Consider the following 23,091-nt stretch of genomic DNA (forward strand, 5'->3'; position numbering starts at 1 on the left):
TTTGGAATTTATTCTAACTGGTCGAGCCGTTCCGCACATAAAAAAGAAGGATGAATGGACTGCATGTAGTGAGCGGTAGGCACTACTGTTCGGGGCAACCGGCATTATTAAAAACACACAAACATACACACACACCGTGACCAACACCCATGACGGCGGCGGTCGTTCCCATGGAACCACAACGTTATTTTTTTCCTATTACAATTATTCTCTGTACTCCGCACAGGTACATTATTACTATGTCTTGAATACCGCGGACATTCGTATCATTAGGTACTACTGTTTTTATACGCAGTTATCCGCGGCTATCGAATTCGCACGTGTACAACAATGCTGTAATCAGTAATGTGTTGTATTATTGCGTTTTTAGACGGCCTTTATGGTCGTCCGAGCATCTTTTGACGCGGGAAATTTCTATTGAACAATTCGTTCCAACAGCCTCTAAAAACTATAGCCAGCGATAGATCCAAAGGTCTTGTGAAGAAGGAGGCACATTTTTTAAAATTTTAGTTTGGTAGGTAAGTAATAGTGAAAGAAACGAGTTCACTAAAATTGTTATTTAATTAACATTGATTACATTGGCTCTTTAATAATTTATCTTGTCCTATTTTTTGATAAGTTATGGACCAAGGGTGGGGGTGAGATACATAATGACATAAAAATGATGTACCCGTGTAGTACTTTAATACAGGATTTCATTTTTACATAATACAATAATTAATTATATTATATTTTTAATACGTATATAGGTAGTTGGATTTTTTTAATTATCAGGCGCCTCTATTAAAAAAAAATAGTATGAATACCTAGCCTGGCGACTGCAGATTTGCCTTAGATTCCATTCAGGCCGAGTACGGCGAAAATCCGTTCGTGTAAGACAAAATGTAATAATTGTAATGTTTATGTTAGACGCCGAACACCTGTAAGCGGTCGGCTTGAACGACACCGGGTGGTGCGACGGAAGGATTGTACATCGAGTCTCGGGAGTTTTCCCCGCAGTGTTGCCAACCCAATGGTTTTCCGGCCGAAAAAAGAGCCGGCCGCTACCACGACAAAAGCCGCCGGCTCGTATTGATCCTGAGCACGGGCACGCGCCCTTACGCACTGCATACGGCTTTTGTACGTTGTAGTCTTGTCGTCAGACGTCAGCAGTAGCGCAACAAGTGCATATACCACTACTGTGCAAGTACAATATTGGATCGATAAAGATGTGGTGTATAAAATTGAATTCGTTTCAGTAGTCGGTCTTAACGTTTATTTACAGGATTTTATCCACAAACGCAAGACCGCTCGACAACGCAGTACAGGATAACACCAGTCGTTCGGTTGTAAAAAAAAGAAAGGGTTTCGTTACATAAACGTGACGCCCAGACTGTTTCGGATTGAAATGGGGTGTGCACGCGCGCAAGACACATAGAGCCGGCGGTAATAATAAAATACGATGATCGTCGAGCCGGAATTCCGGTGCGCCGTGCGGGGTTGATAAGAAGACTACACACGATGACGAATGACGATTATTTATAAAATATACCATAATATATTATTATATTTTGTTCGACGGTCCATAAAAAAAAAACCGTCACGATAACGGTATATTATAAAAAAAAGTCTACGTAAATAGCAAGTGTAGTACCGAGTAGTACGTATGTATAGTAAAATAGTATGTTATACCTTATCAGCCGTTCGGCGACGGCGCGTTCAACGGCGTGTCATTGCGACGTTGCCGGGTCGTTGGCGGTGGCGGCGTCGACCGGAAGGTCGGTGGGTCGGCGGCAACGTTGGTAAGCGGTAAGCGCGCACTTTCCACACGCGAAAAACTACGTCCGCGGCGGCTGTGTAACAGAAAACGGTATGTGCGCACGCGCGACAAACAACACGGACACACTGCAGCGCTCCGGCACGGGGAACGGTGTACGATAATAACACACACACACACGCGTAACGGGTACGATGTTCGTCGACGGGAACCGCGGCGGTGACGGGTGCAACAGACTACGTTCACGTACGGAGAGCAGCTCTAGACTCGTGGAGGCGACGCGCGCGACCACTGCCGGCGGCGGCGGCGGCGGCGTCGTCGTCGTCGACAGCGGCCGCCGGGTCGCCCTCTCCCCCGCCGCCGCCGGCCTTCGTTCACATACACTCGTCTATCGAACCCCTTTCGTCGGTGGGCAGCGGTGACGGGAGAGCAGGGGTAAAGCCACGCCTGTACCCAATGGTAAAGCCGGCCGTGACGTCATACCGCAGTGGGGATACGCGCTGCCGAGTTTGTCAGTTTTATTACTTCTCTCTTTAGCTGCTGCTCCATACAACATGTATATATATATAATATATAACTACAGAGTGAATGAGCGCCGAGTCTCCTCTTTTTTTTTATGATCATTCCGCCGCCGACAGAGGTAATCTTTCATCCCCTCGTGACTCGTCCAACACCCTCTGCCTGCCGCGCGCACAATATTTATATATTAATGTATATGCACACAGACACACGGTTTACGGTCGTTTCCGCACAGCATCATGCTCTCTTCCGTAATACGTCCCCACAGCAGCTCGCGGCGAGCCTCTATAATACAGCCGCGCCACTGCTGACGGTGTACATAATTCAATGGCGTGGAATGAGGAAAATGAACGCGCGCTACCCCGTTAAATCGTCCCTTTTCCTTTTTTTTGTTTTTTGTTTGTTCCTTTCTTATATCCACATACATTTGTACACTATACGCACGCCAATACCAAATAATCATTTATTATTTAATTGATTGACATATTAAGAGGGCGTCGTACCGGTGATTTTCAGTGGTAAAAACATGTTTAAGCAGACTGAAAATAACTCGCTTAATTTTGGTTTTAAAGTAAAAACACACATTATAAAATTAAAAGAAAACAATATTCCGGAGGGTAAGACGGTGCGTTTTTTTTCAAAAAAATTCATTTTTTGAAAAGTTATAGTCATTTAAAAATGTTAAAACAGTCGTTATTTCTAAACTATGTATTGAGCGCTATACTTAGAATAATGAAAAAAACGCACCGTCTTGCCCTCCGAAATATTGTTCTCTTTTAATTTTATAATGGGTGATTTTACTCTAAATCCAAAATTAAGCGAGTTATTTTTAGTCTGCTTAAACAAGTAGAGATAAAAAAACATTTTTAAATCGCTTTCAAGGATGCTGTGATAGTCCAAAAAATAAATTAACTACCAAAATAGAGTCTTAGTTATTGAACTAATAATTACACATCACAGTTTAACCTTTAAATTAAGATTTTGTAAAAAATTGCTTGTACTTTACTCTTTAAAAATGGAAGGTGCGACGCCCTCTTAACAAATTACATTTAATAATACAAACAAAAAAAATGAACCGATACAACATACAAGCCAATGAGGAAAAAAACTAGGGAACTAGAAACCAGGCAGGTATAGCGACAAATATTCTTTGCCTACGAGTGGAAACGCCTGTGTGGCTGTATCTTGTCGTATCTCATTTAATATTTAATACATTTGACTGTTGACACTTGACATAATCCTATCAGCTACATTTTAATTATCGATTTGAAACTGATTACTTTTACAAATTGAAGCAATAGCGTCCAATACTTGTACATAATAGAAAAAATACTATACGTATAACATTATATTATGCAATTGATATGCGGTGGCTATCAATGCAAAAATGACTTAAACGTTTAAAATATTTATATATTTATAAATAACATTAAAAAAAATATACGAGTCGTCGTAATAGTTATACATAGTATATAGTATAAAAATGAAAGGCTTTTTGTAAAGGATTATATTTGTAATTTGTAAACTAATATATTTTATAGTTGACGAAGTAACTCAATTTAGAAGGCATTAAAAATCAAATTCGGCATAAAATGTTTGATATCGAATGATAACAATGATAACCTTTCACGATTTATGAGTAGTGAGTACAATATCATTGTAATGTATTTTTTTTTTATAATGAAAGAATAAATTTAATCATAAGATTTAAATAATTAAATGACGAACTATGACCTATCACCTAAAGATAATACGCGTGTGTCATAATATGTCTCGCGTGAGTGGCAAATACAGCAGCTTTAAATTTGTCAGGACGTGGGAAAATACCATTGTAAAAATATCAGCCTAGTGTGCATAATGGCCAAATATGGCTCTTTAAATGCATACCTTAATTAGCTTAATTCAACCTAACAACCTGTATGCAATAACTTAAATTACCTGTGAACTATACACCGCTTTCGAATGTACGCACACAATTACTCGTATAAATCCGCAATAACATATTATATACGTTTTTCAAATATTCCAATAAAATGTGTTTTCATATACTGATTACAGAGTTGACAGTTAAGCCAAGCATGACGTTTGAAATATGCGTTACCAATTAGCAATTATTATAATAACAACAAAATATAAACATGCTGCGGACATACACTTTTGCAGTTATTTTATGGTATAAAATATTAGTAGGCAGTCGCTATTTTGCTAAAACCTTAAAAATATACTACATCATAATATTGTGATTTATGAAATTCTGAGACTTGGCCGTTCATCAATAATACTGAGTATAGGTTTTATTGAACAACGTCAATCAAAATTTGGCCGACAGTCAATTCGTCTACTGACTTAACATTATCTTTGGCAATCGCATTGGCTAAAATATTTATAAAAATAAAATAGTTTTAATTATATGCAGCACGCGGAATGTACACAACACGAAGGAAGCTTGAATCGTTTGTTTTCTTTTAATATAAATTATGTATTTCAATGATTTATTGTTTGAAAATTATGCGTCAAAAACATTATATAGTCTTGAAATTATAATGGGTGTACTTATTAGTAATCTTTAATTTATTGGCACTTAATTCCTATTGTCAATAATTGATAGATATGTATAATATCTATAAAAAAAAAATTAAGCCTGCACTTAAAATTATGAGCATGTACACATTAATTACAAGTGAATATTACAAATCATCATTCTTAGAAGTTCCTAAAGAGAGGGAAATAAAGAATTACGTTTTACCTGTTCTAGAATGAAGAACAGTAATACTCTGGTTTTGTATTCTATTTCTATTTAAACAAAACTTTTGGCCTCATTAGGTACCTTCGGTAAACGAGTGCTATCTTGAACTGTAGCTGAACAAAATATGGATTAGGGAACCCAATTATTTTGTATATTTAGCTGTATTTTTACTTTAAACGTCAATCACGACCGCGTATTCATCCTTCATACATAAATTATTGTACATAATAGCTCGGAACATATAACAACGCATATTATTCTAATATTCCTGCACGTATTGTGTTTAGCATAGTACAGATGAAGTTTTCAATATGCAAACGATTAATACATATTTATATTGTATATACACATCGATATATTTTTTTTATTTAACATGCTATTTTTTTACCGAACAAAGTCGACCAAGTGACGTTAAATTACACGTGTTGTCGTATAATGCGTAAGCCGATCTTAGATTGATACCGGCACTTTGTAAGGGGTAAAATACTGGTAATATTTGAAAATATTATGATGCTGTACGAGTGTAAACTGTTTACAAAGTAGGTATGCATTAATTCGGTCCCACAATACTGACTTGTATTTATTATTAATTGGTATTGATTTCTTAGTAATTTACGCTTTAAAGATGTCTCGTTCAATTTTTGAAGTCTAACATATGAAGTGAAATAATAATTGTTACCTAGACGACAAATTACACTGCTTTGTAAATGATCAAAACCTTTTAGGCACCTTTCGCAAAAAGCCTAATAGGTTAAAAATTATCTAGCCTATTTATTTGATTTATAATGTATTCATTTGAGTTTTAAGACATTCAAATCAATGTTATTTGTTGGTTTTTTTAACGTTGTATTTTTTATATTGAAAGTTTATCTCACTTGGTAGCTCAATAATTATTATAATTCATTTTCGTAACTAGGAAAACGTTAGAAAAAACCTAAATAAACATATTTCCGTCAAGTTCAGGTGAAGTAAATGTGTTTTTTGTGTCACTACTATGTACCTACTTATGTTCTTTTAATGAAGACCTGTGATCAAAAGAGATCTAAATTGTGGAACTAAATTGTCCAACTTAAACGTTGGACACACATTTTGGGTAAAAAAAATAACTACCACATTATCCTAATATGAATGTTGACATTTTTCTAAAGGCAGAAGAAGTTTTGAACGATGTGTACTTCTCCTCCCGCTTTCCTCTACTTTATCTACGCTAGTGGTTATATATAGTATATTTGGGATAATATATTATATTAACTCGGTCCAGATATTTATCGAAATCGGCACTACGATAATATATTTTTTCGATGGTATCGCCGCTGTCTCAACCGCACCCTCGTGTGTAATATCGTTACTTCGCCACTCTGATTTGCATCGAAATGCTTTCAAGAGGGGCCAACCCTCTTTCCAAATGCATGCATATATATATATACCATCAGCTTCGCAATATCTTTCCCTCAGTAGAATGTCGTGACGTAATGCGCGGGGAATATAAACACACACACACACACATTCTCAATGTACAATGTATATATACATTCATACACCCACACGTTGCACCCTTCTATTCTGCAGGGACCCTTAAGCAGTTTACCCTTAGATATATTATTACTATGAACTGCTGTAAATGACAGATAACCAATATATATAATACATTGATCAATACGACCCTTCATTCTGAAATGTATTGTGTGTATTTAGTCTTTATACATGTTAGATGTGTGAATAAGACCGTATTTGATCTGAAAGCAATGGAATCGCAGTCGAATGCTTCAAAGAGAATCTTAAATTTAATTATGTACAACTAATTGTATTTACAATGGAAAATATATTATAACAACAGCAATTCTAGAGGAGATCCACCAAATATGCGCAATACCATTTTGTTTCTGCTTCCTCGCGGAAACACTTTTAAAACAAATCATTGATCAAATACAATTTGTATAATATTAAAGGAAAATTTGTATTTAATTATTTTTTTTAGTCTGAACACTAGACATTACAAATATTAATAGAATGGTCATAGTGTAAAAATTTAGTTACTTCTAAATAGTTTAAACTACCTAATGGCTCCGTGCGTCAATGACGTATGACATCAACCTTCAGCTCCAAATTAAATCGTCACTGCTTCAGTCACTTAAAAATTCGACCTATACAAAAATTACAAGTACATTGAATTCCTTATTGAATTTAAAAACTTCCATCTAAAACATAAAAGACGCTTGAAACCCCGCTTTCCTTCTTCCTCGCCAAAGAATACTTTATTAGCAATAACTATAAATATATGTATAAATGTAACTATGTATATAAACATATTCCTTTACTCCTAAAAATTTTAAGTAAATACATAACTTAATTTAATTCTAAAATAAAATACTTTAAATACATCGGTATGGTAAACAAATTTGAATAAAACCAATTTTTAAAAAATTAATTTTCAGAAACCGGGGTTATGCAGTTACGATTTATTAAATGATTTTTAATTTTGGAAATTTAAAACAAATTTTTGTCGGTCGCCAAAATCGTTTATAATATGCTACTCTACTCAATATTGTACTTATTAAACATAGTAATATGATAACAATATTATGATTCAGTCCAAATGATCTAGATTAGCGATATTTTTCGAAGTTATAAGACGTATAAGCTTGAAAACCAGTGTCCGCTATTCGGTCGACATCTTTTTTTTCTTCAGGCTCTACAATCGTATTAGGATTTATCGTTGAAGATAGTTCTCTCAAAGTCCAATGTGCTTTGTGAACCAATAACTATTGTTGACTGTTGTCTTTCTTTTGTAAATATGCCATTATTTTTAAACGACGATTATTTGCATCATTCAAACATTTTACATATTTATCTGACGGTTGGTTATTTCGCTGTTTTATAACTATATAATATACACTAGTTAGCATAATTGTTAAAAAAATATTGTCAATAAGTACTTGTACTTATATTAAATATTTACAATTTTCAAAGTTATTTAGAATTTTACACATACCTCATAATTCCCGGGGTCATAGTTCAAGTGTATTCGAACAACAATTGACATGTTGACGTTAGTATACCTGATATCTGTGCTTTAGAGTTTAGCCGTAGCGCCTAACTGAGATGTAAATACTTGAAGATAAATTTTAAATTAACAATTAATTTTGATCAGCAACACAACATATGTAATAGGCGTTTTGTTTTTTATGCATACGACATAAGTGCAGCTCTTATTAGAGTTGTAATGAAGATTGAAGACGGTTATCGATGAAGCTTGTAAACAATGACACATTAATTTACGCTCAACTGACTTCTAGATATATACAGAAGAATATAAGATTGCATTTTCACTGTATAATGACTAATATCCAAGATATAATTAAAGTGAAACTATCGGAAGCGTTTCAATAAAGATATTATGCCTATACCGTTTAGTTTTTTTCCTCTTCAACTATTTTGTCCGTATTATATTATATTATATTCTAGGCGATACTTATTCGTTTCAAACACAATACACGCGAAGCTAACGGTGTACTGTGTATTCGTGAGTTATATTTTTTAATAATTATAATGCTCGGCCGACAACGTCTGTCGTTAATTCATTTTTTAAAACAATACCTACTTAACGAAAATCCGTCATTACCTTATATTATTTATCGTAATCGTTTCGCTGCACAGTCACGGACCCAAATATACAATATCTTTCTAAAAAAAAACCGGAGATCGTTACTTTTGTATACGTGACCGCAAGCGCGTTAAAGCGTATTGTAAAGAAGAAAAAAACCCATTCATTTTTTTATCTCTCTTTTTTTTATTATTATAATTATTTTTGTGTATAACCTTCACGCACAAAACCGGTATATGCGGTTAACTGGTTGGTGAGACAAGATTTTTCAAAATCATTCTACGACAGAATATATTAGTACGGTGCAGGAATACATTTTATTTCAGATTTATTTTTTAGTTTTCATGTTACAAGTTACAACTATCGCACTAAACAAAAAAAAACCTTAATCTGTCCAAAACACCCACGCGGGTCGGAATTGTGTATATGGTCTGTTCACCCTGTAACAACTGTTGTGTAAATCTCAGATCTGATGCTTCTTCCTGGAACGGTTTATTTATTTATCACTAATGTTATTTAGTATAAATTGTCACTCATCATGCATGTAAACGTTTTCATTAAACATTCATCAATGTTTGTATTTACTATCATATAATGTAAATCTGCGCTCATATTGGGTAAAAGCAAATGTCCAACAATGTGACATCTCAAATACACCTTCCTCACAAGCCAACTATAGTACCTACCCATAGGTATTAGAATTATATCTATGACGATTAATTAGACATTTTAAAGCAAAATAAATAAAGACAAATTAATATCTAGACTATGTGTTATGTAAAGCATGTTTGGAAAAAAAGAAAATAGATAATATTGAGGTGTGAATACATTTTGGGATGAATACATATTCACTTTTCCATGATACATATTACAATTTTGGGTTAGGTCATGATAACACCGTCCGATCGTAGACTCATTTAGTATATTGTGGTCATATATGATATATTTGATAAATATAAGAAATGTTAGGTTAGGTGATGATAACTCAGTTATATATTCGATAAATCGTAGAAAAAACAATAAATATCATGGAAAATACAATAACTGAACACAAAATGGCTGCCTCCGACCAGTGGACATTTTCATAAGCAGCTGACTACATGCAATACGCGTTCCATAAATTGAGTTCTGTCATCAGTGACCACAAATAAATACCCAACATACAATTTTAATTTATATAAATAGTACCATATAACATCAACAAACTAAAACACGTTAAAAACAATGCACAAATGGAACCGGGCCTAATTCGTCAAAAGCAATGCATGACGCGGATAAGAAAAGGACATACCCGACTTATACCTACGATTATTTTTAATCACAAAAGAACGCCGGCCAACAAGCGATTACTTCAGCACTATCATTACGGGCGCAGACATTACCAAATAATTATTCTGTGTCACCACTATCAATCACATAATCATTGAATGTCATAGGTTTCAAAGCACGAACACCTCATTAAAGCTTACCACCATCAAAAGGGGAATTAATGAAAAATAAGAAAACAAATATCTTATTAAATATTATATCAATAAAACATAATGTAAATACATTTTAAAAACAACCATTGTAAATATTCTAGACCATTAACTTTTTCCGTTGAGCCTTATTACCCAAGGGCGCCGTGATGGTCAATAGTCTCATAAAATAACTGATTACCAATAAAGAATCGCCATGATTTATGAATAGATATTTTATAATGTATCTATTATGCGTATTAATGTATAATAATATCTATGTAGATATTGGTAAGACACATAAAATTGATTTTTTTCTAGACACCCTTCACTTAGGTTTGTTTCGTTTGGGGTTTCGGAAAATCTATAACGATTCAAGTTACTCTTTTATGTTATAGCGCACTCGGTAGGTAGGTATATCCTGTATACACCGACACCGAATGTTACAATAATATGTAATAACTATTATGTTTATATAATATAATAAATATTTACTATACAAAAGGATATATACATATTATGAATGATGTGTAGGCCCGGCCATTTTATAAGAGCCCTTTCACCCCACGTCCCAATCGATGCGTCACTGTGCGCACCCTCCATTTTATATATAATATATCCACACGTCCCCTTGCCACCGTTCACGTTATACCGCACCACCACCGCCTGCACGCCCTACCTTTTCTTTATCCCCTCCGCCGGACCACCACCATAACCCTATGGTAATAAAGACCACACCACACACGCACGCACACCACAGCCGCACAGCAGAGTCGTCAAACCGTCATCATCCAACAGGGGGCAATAGTTGTACCGTTTGCGAGAGACGAGCTGCACTATTAAGTATGTTGGTCGTCAGTCTTATTTTTTAGAAAGTTTTTGGAAAGCACTATGTAAATAATAATTTAGAGAGATAACCGTAGAGTGTCAGAATGTCAGAAAATTAATTTTTTCTTACACGGGAACCCCAAATATTTAGATTTGTAATATACACGCTAGAAGGTTTGCGAATTCATTCCTCCTATAAAACACCCTCCCCCCCTCACCGCTCCTTTTAATGAAAAAAAGACAGGATTGTGGTTCAGTTATATAATGGTGTATGGTAGAAATTTCGACTGTGATGGCAAGAAAAGAACCATAGCGCGGTGCGCCAATTATATCGCACTTATCTATTAATTATTTGTATAAGAACAATAAATAAGAATGATATAAACCGTCTTTGTACAACAGAGAAACCAGACAAAATTAGCTAATTCAAAAGTAATACAGAGAATAGTGAAAATATATAAATAAAAATACCAAAATATATAACAAATAAATAGAAGATATACAAAATAAATACATATAATAATATATTACCCAAAGACGTTCGGCGTTTATTACGTGAAAATAAATAATAAAAGTAATTACGAATGAAATTTAAAATTCCAGTAGCTATTATAAAATCTAGTGATAGAGAGAATGTCGCAGCGGAGATCATCGTCTAAGTAAAAATATTAATTAACTCTAGTAAGTAAAAACTAATAACATATATATTAGTCGGTAATTAGGATTACCGTTATTTGTTTTTATATAACAACCAGTACAAATTGAATTAACATTTAGTTGTCAATGTAATTTCTTGGCGTATGTAGTATCTGTGTCATATATACAAAAATGTAAACAACGAGATAGTTTTAGCAATTGGCGTTTAATGTTAACAACATCAACTTCGATTATCAATAAACAGTATAAGGGAAATTCAAATACATTTTAATACAGTATGATTATAAACGAGACGAGAAAATCATATAAACATTTTAAAAAGGGGTTTTATTAATTAGAAATTAGAATCGTTTTAATTTGTTAATTTTTAATTATGTAAAACAGCATAATAGGGGTAGAGCAAATTGGGACAAGGCAGCTCACAAGGCAATTGAAATTAATTTTTACAACTTAAAGTAATAAAATCACTTTCAAATAAAGGGTTCGATACGAATATCTATATGATAGAAACACAAAAATTGTAATAACATAAAGTGCTAATAAATTTATCTTTAGTATAAGTGGGTTGATCACCTTTTTTATTTTTATAATTTATTTGTTTTCGTTGTTACCCATACGTCATAACTAATAATATCATAAAAAAAATAATTAATTAATTAAATTTAGACCAAGTTTAATTAATTTAATTACCTGTCTATTTTTTTTTTACAAACTTTAACCAAATGTTTGACTTTGTTTTAACCCTATTTATTTGACTATTTATATTACTACTATAATATTTCTGTTATTATTACTAATGTTTTTTTTTATTGTTATTGTTATTGTTACTATCTACTATTCACTATTTATTATATCTATAGACTATATTTGTTATGTATCCGATTGCCATATGGAATAAATAAAAATAAACAATATAATGGAAATATTTTTAAATACCTGTTGACTGTTTATTCACTCATAGTAATTTAGAAATTAACTATGGTCAAAGTGTAATAGTTTTTTTAGTTTTACCTTAAAAAAAATTTGATCCAAATTTGGTCTAATTTTCAGACCTTAAGCTCTAAAAAATTCACCTATAAAAGCGAAATAAAGAAAAAGTTTTCACCCCTTATAGGATAAAGGGTTTATGGTATTATTTTTTGTTTTTGTCAACATTTATTGATAGTACAAAGTCTAAAGAATATTTTATACAAATTTGGAATTAATTTAACTATTTTTTTTTTTTATAAATGTTTATGTGCGTCATAATTTTAAGTAGAAAAGTATGTAATTTTTTCAGTGTTTTTCTTAATTTTGAAGAGGAAAGGGTGAACTTTTTAAATGTTTGGCCAAATATAGTAACTTAGACCTCATTACCCATAGAGTACCTTTAAGGTACGATTTCTGATTTATAAAGTTTCTACATTAAGAAATTGGTTGTGTGCGATTGAAAAGATACCGTAAGTCCAGCGACAAAAAATAAAAACGCATCATTGTAAAACAATACCTTCTCAGCTCCGCATCAAAGCTAATATAATTTTAGTTTTAAATTAAAATTTATCGAAAAATTGCCTTTACTTAGTCCGTTAATAAATTAAACGTGTCGCGTGTGTATGGAATTTAATAATTGATTTAGCAATATAAAATGTATTCTGTATTTTCCTAAATGGTACAAGCTGTTGTACACGTCATTTATTAGTATTTTTTTTATTATCGTCAATCGAAGAGCTATAGCGATGGCTCAATTCAAAAACGTCATAAATACAATTTTCGCCAAAAATGTGCTTACGGTTTATTCTGATTTTGAATAGAATTTTTTTGCAAAAATTAGTAAATGAAATATTTTGTATTTCAATCGCTAGAAAGCGTAAAAATACAAGTTAAACACTTACTGTAAACGTAAATTTTTTGAAATGCTCTCCTGTTGACATACAATTACCAATTATTAAGAACTAAATAAAATAATAGCGATTTAATAACAATTTCTGGACTGCTAATGTTTGTGCAAAAAATAATTGTAGCACCGGGATTACATAATACACATGCTATAGTTTTTTTTTATATTTACCTACTCAAATAATAATTTTTACAATATAAGCTTAATAAATGAGATTATTGTGATTATAGTGGGGAATTAAGGAGAAGAGATATGTTATTAAACTTAAAACAAGCATAACGAAGGAAATGTAATTTGGATTGTAATAGTTTTCTATTGCAAGATAAAGCTGAGCAACGTAAAAGGACGTGATAAAAATTGCGTAGGGCCTCATTATGAAACACAAATAAGAGGATTTTTGAGAAAGGTGATAGGAATGAATAAGAAGGAGAAAGCGAAGACGGGAAAAGGGAAATAATTTAAAATCTGCATAAAATAATACTCTATGACTTTCAGGCATTTTCGATAAGCATTCATACAATTAATTATCCAAAAATTATCAAATTATATGCTATAATATTATGCTATTGAAATATACATATGGGGTTTCTAGTTATTTTTTATTCTACAATTTTAATAAGATTTTTTAAAAACAATTAATATCGTACCTAGTTGGCCGCCTATCATTAATATCATATTTGTGCAAAAGCAAATTTTAATTTGGTTGAAAACTAAAAATTGATTTTTAATATTTCGATAACAACTAGTCTAAAAATCCAACTATGGATGTACGGTGTTCAATAATGGTTATCAATTTACTCTGTACTCGTATTAAGATTTATGTAATTCGATTGCGGTGTTCAAGAATAGTTTATCCCCTAGAGCGCACCTCGATGTTCGTTAGTCCTTTATTTGCCGCACACAAGTCTCAACCACTCCCCTCAATTACCCAACGCACCCGCTTCCGGTCAGTAATTACATGTCGTCGAGGGCGGTTTTCGTTCCCATGTGGAACGGGCGAGTCACGCGGTGCAGCGGAGAGCTGATCATTATTATGTAGCGCGGTGTTGCGCGTGTGTTACCCTCACCGATTGCGCCGTAGACAAGGGCAACGACAACAACAATGTAATGCGACCAACGCGCACACAACCGCTCGCGGTGGCCGTCAACAGTACCGACAAACGAGGCGTCGTCGTCGCGCAGCATTGTCCTTCGTCTGTGTGCGGGCGACGTTGCCAAATTTCTGTTGCCTCATAGCCGCCGCCGCCGCCAAAATAACGGTCGTGGCCTCCACTGCACGAAAGCGGACCTCCGGACGTACGACCTCGACCACACCGGCGGCTGCGACGCCGCACGTACGCCATTTTGTGTCCGTCACAGCTTTATCGTTACTAATATTGATGTTGTTGTCATTATTATTATTATTAATACCCGTTGGCCGAATAGTGGTACATACAAAGAGACTTACATGCCGTAGTCATTACTTGAGTAGTGACTACGACATGTATTATTGTTTGTATACTGATTGGGCGTAAATACATATTTTCTAAATGAGGTACCTACTCACATTATAGCTGGGTCTATTAAGGAGCAAAGTATAGGCAATACTCGCTTAAGCTATTCTTGTGTTAAATAAAATTCGAAATTAGTATGATCTAATGCATGAATTGTTATTAACCAAATAGTAAAATTTGCATATTTAAAAATTCTATACTATAATATTGTATTTACATTATTATAATTGTTATACATTAGGTCTAAAAAAAAGCGGATATAAATTAAAACACCAATTGTCGAAAAGTTGCACTATAAAGAAAAAAATTTTAAAAGTTTTTGTACATTTTATCAAAAAAATACACTCAAGAAAAATAAAACTATACTATTTTTCAAAAGTCACGGAAATTATGATTGGCTCTTTTATTCTCTAGGTAAAGACGTGCTATACATTTCTTTATATATTCATATTTTATATTTTATAGTGTATACTATTATTATTTCGTAGTATTTTATTTTGACCGGAAGTAGGGTTTAAGGCCTAGTTCGGTCATCTACAAGGCGGATAGTATGTAGTCCCCTCTTCAGACAGTTGCCTGACCAAAGACAGAAAGTGACCACCCGTAACCGAGTGTCGAACCGGCGACATTGAGCGCTAATACACTTCCGCCTTACCCGCTCGGACTGTATTTTCTTAATAACGCATAGCCTTTTTTCAATTACCGGTTTTTAAAAACTAATCAACTAAAGCGTATATTAGTAGTATACTAGTTAAATTACTTATCTACACACAAAATTAAAGATTTTGCAATAAATGTTTCAGTAAAGGCATATGTTTGTGGTCGACGACCTCTAAAGGCCCAATGTATCCCCACTAAAACTGAATAATAAAAACTGGTCTGTGGTGTGCTCCACACCGTGTGCACTCTCACATTCAAAAATAACTTACAGAAATGTTTTTTTTCCTATAAAATTTTATGATAATCAATAGTAAATTAAAAATGTTTTTTTATTATTGAAAATGTTCCTCGGGGACATAGGTCATTGGGATATAAATAATAAACATTTGAATTGTTACATTAAGCCAATTGTATGTACCTATTATAGTAGACACAATACGTATATCGATGCGTCCTATTACTATTTTTGTGGTGATCCCACGCCATAAAAAACCAAAACAACAGACTGACCCAACCCAGTTAAAAAAAAACCCCTAACCTGAGTCGGTTTAAAAAAATAAATGTTTCAACTTATAGTTCTACTCACTCCGATGAAAACATTTAACTTGGTTTGTATCGAGCTACTTAGGACCAGGCTGAAACATTGTTATAGGATATCCAAACGAATGTGTTTGATCGGTTCATGAGGCCTTTGGAGTAGAAAAAAATCTATCCTAATAATCGAAAGCAAATGATACGTTGACTTGTTTTACGATTAATATAAAACGGGTTCTTACTTCTTTAATAATTAAACATAATAATGTTTAGTTAATAACTTGTTTAAATTTTTAGTATAAACGAGTATATTACAATTACGCAGATATGATAATGGTTTTATGCTATTAAAATATAATATAACAGCTCGAACATTTAACCGATCGAATCGTTCTATTTGATCAACTATTCATTGCATTTTGTCTAGGGTAGTCTATAGTTTTTCTCGACAAATTCAAACTAAAATACCTTTATCTGTTTAACAGTAGGTAGGGCACAAACTAATTAGTTCGCTGCATCTTACTGGTGGCCGCATAAAAAATTGTATTGAAAAACTTATAAGCATTAATCAGAGGTCAGGTACAATCATAACACGATAATAATAACGCATATAGAAAATTAAATAATAATAAATATTAAAAAAACCGTGTAGTATAAAAGAACTAATAGTGAAACGCAGTTAAATAGATTATTACTGTTTGTAGTCTACTGATAAAAATTATAATAATTAAAAAAAGCTCAAAGTACCGAATATATTGTTCCGTTTGTTTATTATTGAACAAAACATAGTAAATATTCCACTTAACGTCAATTCAGAGAAACGAAAACCGTCTCTAGGTATATTGTATTTAATAAATGACAAAAAAAAACTATGAGCGCATTATTATCAATTTTTTCATTTAATAAATAATAAAAAGGGTCTATATGAATTATGATCATATGCTTTATAAGAGATAAAAATAATAACTAGGTATATAGAAATTTCAGTTATTGTGTTATGATTACTAAAAAAATCTATTAAAACTTGTCATTTTTATATTTTACTTAGACTTGAATAGTAAGTTGCTAAAGTACCATTTAGTGTACCCTGCAAGCGTATAAGACACTTTACATTCCCTATCTTTATTGAAGTTAAAAAACCACATCATCATCAAACCCCTAAAAATACCCATGTCGAAGTTTTCCATCCCTTATTTGAAAGCGTTTATCAGTTTTGCACTGTGCACACTCTAATTCAGTTTATAGATGTGTTATAGTTTTGTAATCTGATAAGGTACGTTTTTTTTTTAGTAGTGCGAGTCCAATTCGCTATTTTACTTTTAAAAGTTACTCACTAAAACTGTCCTTTAAAAATACATTTTTCACTTGAACAACTAAATTTTTTTTCTTCTAATATAATAATATTATATTTTATGGAACATTTGTAATTAAAACAATTATAAATTGTTTCATAGAATCATAGTATATTATGAACGTGTAAAAGAATAACCTGTAAATTTTGTATTTTTAATATATTTAACGTTTTATAAATAGCAGATACCTTCTGTACCAGTGGTACGTGGTACTTATCTCAAGCGGTCCACGAAGTAAAACAAATATTTTTCATGTCAATACATTTTTTACAAAATTACTCTAGTGTTAATAAATAATTAGGAAATAAGAGATAGGAGAATTGTAACTAAGTATAGTGGCTTGAGTCGTGAACCAATGTTTTAGTACAATATTATTACAGTACTATAGAAAAGTCTATAAATAATGTATTTATATGATTTTTATATCCTTATTTCCATAGATACCTACTAGAAATTGTTATTTTGGGATCACCAGACCGAATATGGATTGTAATCATTATCTTGTATTATTTGACAGTAAGTAATTAGAGATTTAAAAGTTGAGTATGACTTGATCTAATATTCCAATGTTGTCTATACAAAACTTTACTCTTCATAGTATATAATACCCAAAATAATGACAACAACACTTTTATATAGTGATGTGAATTACTTAATACAATTATGTTTTATTCTACAATTTTTTTTTGTTTTGTCAAATACATAAAACAAACATTTATTTAAATGTTTCAGAGATAAGTTTTTTTGTTCATTTTTTTTACACGTTTATGTAAAAATTCCATATAAACACTTGTATAAAATCAGTGTATACCATAATATTGTTTTTTCCTTATTTTACATATCGGTTTCTCGAATTTTTCAACTTATTACAAACGTTTGCAATTACGTTTTCTCTGACAATTACATAAACAATATGTTCCCACTATTGTATTATATATACCTCAACAAATGCAAAAAAAGTTGCGTATAACAATGCGATTTGGTTTTCTGGGACTTCATAAAGTCATTTGAATATCAATAACGGGATTATGACCATCCCCTATATAATTCGTCGTGTTATGATCGGTCGTAAAGGGACCAAAAAAATGGAGACCGCACGTGGCAATATTATACCAATGTTGTTTCGCATATTCAAGATTTCATATCCTTTCTTATCATTTTAAACTACCATTAACAGGTGGCATTTACTCGTACTTTTATATGTAAACAATATATACTACATTACCCCTCCATTAGGTTAGGTTGTTGGTAGTTTAAGGAATTATTAAAGGATTAAGGAGAAGGTAAAATCCTAAAAAAATATGCCAATATAAGTGTGATAATTTTTATTAAATAAGTTTTTATAAAATAAATTGAAATTTTAAGCCTTAAATCTTCTGAGATAGAACTTTATATTTAATAGAGTAAAATGTTTGATGATTCAAGTAGCTGTAACATTATTATTAATAAAAAAAAAAGAAGATTAAGATGGAGTTGATCATGACTAAGAGTATATCTAAGTAGTCGACGCACTCAAGAAATAAATGTCTACATTTAACTCAAAAGATTATACCTTAACAAATATTAAAATTTTTCATTTATTTGTTAAGCCTATAAATTTCCAATTTCTATGTGGCTTTATCTTTGAAATTTCACTTGTAACGACTAACGTACATACGTGACGACCGAACACGCAAGGTTTTTTTAGTTGTTACAATTGTTTCATAGAACTATAGTAGGTATAGAATATAGTATAATGGGCTATTAATTTCTGAAAAACAGTAACAACCTTTTTTTTAAACTAAAACAATAGTACAAATATACTATTTTGTATTTAGAAAGAATATTGTACCGTTATAAAAGTTACAACTTACATGAGTCAACAGTATCAGATGGTAGGTTAGGTACATATAAAGTTGCAAAATTCAATGAATATAGATAACATTTATTTATAAATGAATGTATTAAAAAAACGTTATGGCACTGTCTTCTAAATTATTATTGTAAAAAATGTATACAAAACCTCTACGTATTTAATCGGTATTTTAATAAATATAAATAATTTATTTAAGTGATAACAATACAAACTAAACAACTCACGCACCCTTTGCCGTTCCAGATTGTAAATAAATTATATTAAAACGTCATAAAGGGCGAGGCCGTGAGGGACGAGGGTTAATAACCCAATCTCCTCCTCTTTCAAATGTAGTAAAATTATGTTTCCTCTTTCCTCGTCATACACCATTAAAAAAAAAAAAGTTTTAACACTGCCAAGTGCAATAACAACTGCGAATATACCTAACAAATGGTTTATACAAATATATACCTTTCTATAGATTCGTAATATATTTATATATTTTTCAATTTATTCATTAATAATGTATTATTTTTGCTTCCATGTGTAATAAAGTCGATCTAAAATCTAAGGTTATTAAGGTTTAAACATTAGGATAGGAGATGGAGTGCGATTAAGTAACTCGCGCAGATAAAAAGAATACTATACCCCGTACTTCCTCCTGTCCTAAACTTTAATAACTTAAAAATAATGTTTCAAAGATGGTTATCGACCAGTCGAAATTGTTGGTAATTTCATAATTTCTTATTTAAAAAGTAAATAAAATATCCATATTACCATTTAATTTTCAAAATTTGATAAAACAAATGGTAACATTTTTATGAATTTACCCAAAAAGTTTAAATCTGAATATTTTCTAATGTTGTAAAACAACATAAATCAACATTTCTCTGAAAGAAAAACTACAAAAATTGTAAGATTTGTACCTTACGTTAAATGGATCACCATGTGCAGTAAAAATAGTCAAATAAATAGTAAGGGCAATTAAATAAAGAATTTTTTTAGTTTTATGCTAACAATACATCTTATTTTATCCCTATTTTAATATTGTTAACTCCTATATATTTTTTCTGTATGACCATTGTAAACTATTACACTGATACGCGTATTATAATATAGATATGGTTTTTTAAACTACAAACAATTTCCCTTCTCATATTTTCATACCAGTTCAAATGTGTTCATGCGTACAAACAGTTTATAACATTTTTTGTTTTATACATTTCGGCCATTACTATTTGTGAAGACAAAATTAACGTAATTTAGTACATCGTTTTCCTGGCAAGTGATTCATGGGCTATGTCATAATATTAATATAGTTAATTAAACACCGGATGTGTGCTTTTATAAACGTGCAGCACCCTATTACACTGTATGTAGGGCGTAGGCGTTAGGACACCCTTCGCCTTTCGACTGTTCGCATATCTGTCTGCAAACACAAGCCCATTCTAACCACCTTCTCCGCCGTCTCACCTTCTTTGGTATTACCCGCAACAAACGCCTGTACGTCTACGCGTGTCAACAGCACGCTCTAACGAATATTATCCTGCGCTGCTGCAACAACTCCTTTGTGGTGTACAGTGTACACACACACACACCCTTCACGAACCTATTTTTATCGCTCTGTGTATATACACGTTTATATTTACATAATTAAATGTTCTCCGTGTTAGGGCGCAGACAGTCTATGTACGAGATTATTTTTATTACCATTTGGTTTTTCGAATTAAGCCAAACACGTTGGTACGTTATTTTTAAACTCGTGAATCAAATGAAACCTACGTCATTAATGCTTTCCTTACCACTTCGGCATCCCCGATGTCACCAAAACTCGGGGTGTCTAAAATTCGTATAAAAATTATTATTGCTCTCGTACTATACAAAATATGTACCATTATAACAACTAACAAGCATGCAATATACGATTGTATAGGCCCCTATGAAGTGCAGCAATATTGCTTCCACAAATCGTACCCTCTTCAAAATATATGAATACCATATAGGAAATGGTCCAATTAAAAAATGTCAAAAGGGGTTGTTGAAGGATATAATGCTAAACCCCCGTGAGTAGGTACACTCGTTCCTTTTCAATGTGAAAAATTAATATCCTTCAATAATGATTAACATTAATTTCTATCAAATGACACTTCTGTCTCGAACTCAGAGACATACAAGTAATTTATTAACACAGTAATCAGTCACTAGGAATGATTATTTAATGTTATTGATTTTTATGTTAAATTATTTCCTTTTTTATTTTTTTTTTGTCAAGTCACCAAACAGTTATTTAAGATAAATGGCCTATAATATAATTATTATGTAAACATAATATATACATTTATAAGTATATATATTTCTAATGAATATTGTAGGTACGCCAAATTATATTTTGACATTTTACTTGTAACACCTTATAGTTTATACCGACCGTATAACGTTCAAACAACTGCTTAAAACGTTTCAATATCGTTCATAATATTTGCTATTTTCATTAAAATTTACAAGTGATCGATTTAAAATTCTACACGTCAAGTCACCATCAAACACTAATTTTTAATAAAATCGAGAATTTCTGATTGTTCACTGTTGATTTTTTTTTTTTTGTTTCTTTCTAAATTATTCTGCGCTGGTGGCATTGCATACGAATTAGCTTTCTGGCTTCCGTGCACAACACCATATACTACAGCTGCAGCCGGCATTGTTTTTTTTTAACTCTCATATATTTGCAATCATCGAATTTACTAAAACCTACTATAACTCATTATTCGAATTAAATACAATTCTATTTCACAGTAGAACGTCGGTTACGATAAAAACAGCATTTTGTTATTTGCTTCAAATTTTTATAAATAATACAAGATTGTCTATAGCTAGAGCGTAAGAATTTTATATTTATTTTAAGAAGGCTTGTATAGTTTTAAAATAGGGGTTACTTAGTTTCTATAGAGGTAGGTCACATATGTTAAAATAATAATAATAAACTAAACTAAGTAAAATGTGGAATATAGTTTGTGTGGAACTACAAAAATGGCCCACTCAATTTAGAAGTTGGTTTAAGTAGCCGCTTATCCAAGAAGGTCGGCCTGCAACTTTCTTACAAATAGTTTAGTAGTTATTAGATAAATATATTTTAACGTTAAATAATGAATCACTGCAATATACTACTATATAGCGTGCTGCTGATAATAGCAAAATTAATAATCCGGAACGAAGTGTTTCTGTCTGGTAATACGTTATGTGCGAAAGCCTTGAATATATTTTTAGTTGGTGGATAGCGTTTTGAGCAACAGTGGCATGTGCTATAGTAAAATAAAAAGGTGTTCAAGTACAAAAAAAAAAAACGCAACAACGCGCAAAAAACTTGAAACGTCTCTACGTAAATACCTGTTATAATTTTGTAGCAATAATTTTTGGAATTAATGAGGTTGACACATCAATTGATACTTCATAAGGAGTCTCCCTTGATATTTAAAACTCGATTTGCTAGTTTTATCGATTATATACAGTCATATAGATGTTTAAAAAAGTTAAGCTAAAAAAAAAAACACGTAAATGCACAAAAAAATAAACGACCATCTAATTATTAGAATCTTAATCTAATATAAGTGATCTAATCTAATTTTATACTATATTCAATTTGTTTTTTTTACACGTTTAATATTCTTAACGCAAATATTATTATCTACTATTAATTATACAGGTTTAATTACATGTATTAGGCAGGTAGGCTACACAATTACGATCACTATATTATTATTAAATAAAAACCCTAACC

General features: G+C 32.0%; 1 protein-coding gene across 2 annotated transcripts in view; it reads right to left on the reverse strand.

Annotated features, from left to right (window-relative positions):
* The window catches only part of LOC126835901 (polycomb group protein Psc-like), a 45,343-nt gene that overhangs the window by 16,825 nt on the left and 5,427 nt on the right, over positions 1-23,091 (reverse strand). The window contains exon 1 of one of the 2 annotated variants that reach the window (XM_050568772.1): positions 1,672-2,011. The exons of the other annotated variant lie outside the window; for it this stretch is intronic. The gene's annotated coding sequence lies outside the window, so the exon portion shown is untranslated. Of the gene's footprint in view, positions 1-1,671; positions 2,012-23,091 lie in introns of those variants that run through there. 2 annotated transcript variants of the gene reach the window in all.

Source organism: Adelges cooleyi, unplaced genomic scaffold, assembly GCF_023614345.1.
Source record: "Adelges cooleyi isolate 19-005CV unplaced genomic scaffold, UGA_ACOO_1.1 ACOO_flye_CR_arks_rails_tigmint_CR_PRNA_23, whole genome shotgun sequence".
Taxonomy (NCBI): Eukaryota; Metazoa; Arthropoda; class Insecta; order Hemiptera; family Adelgidae; genus Adelges; species Adelges cooleyi.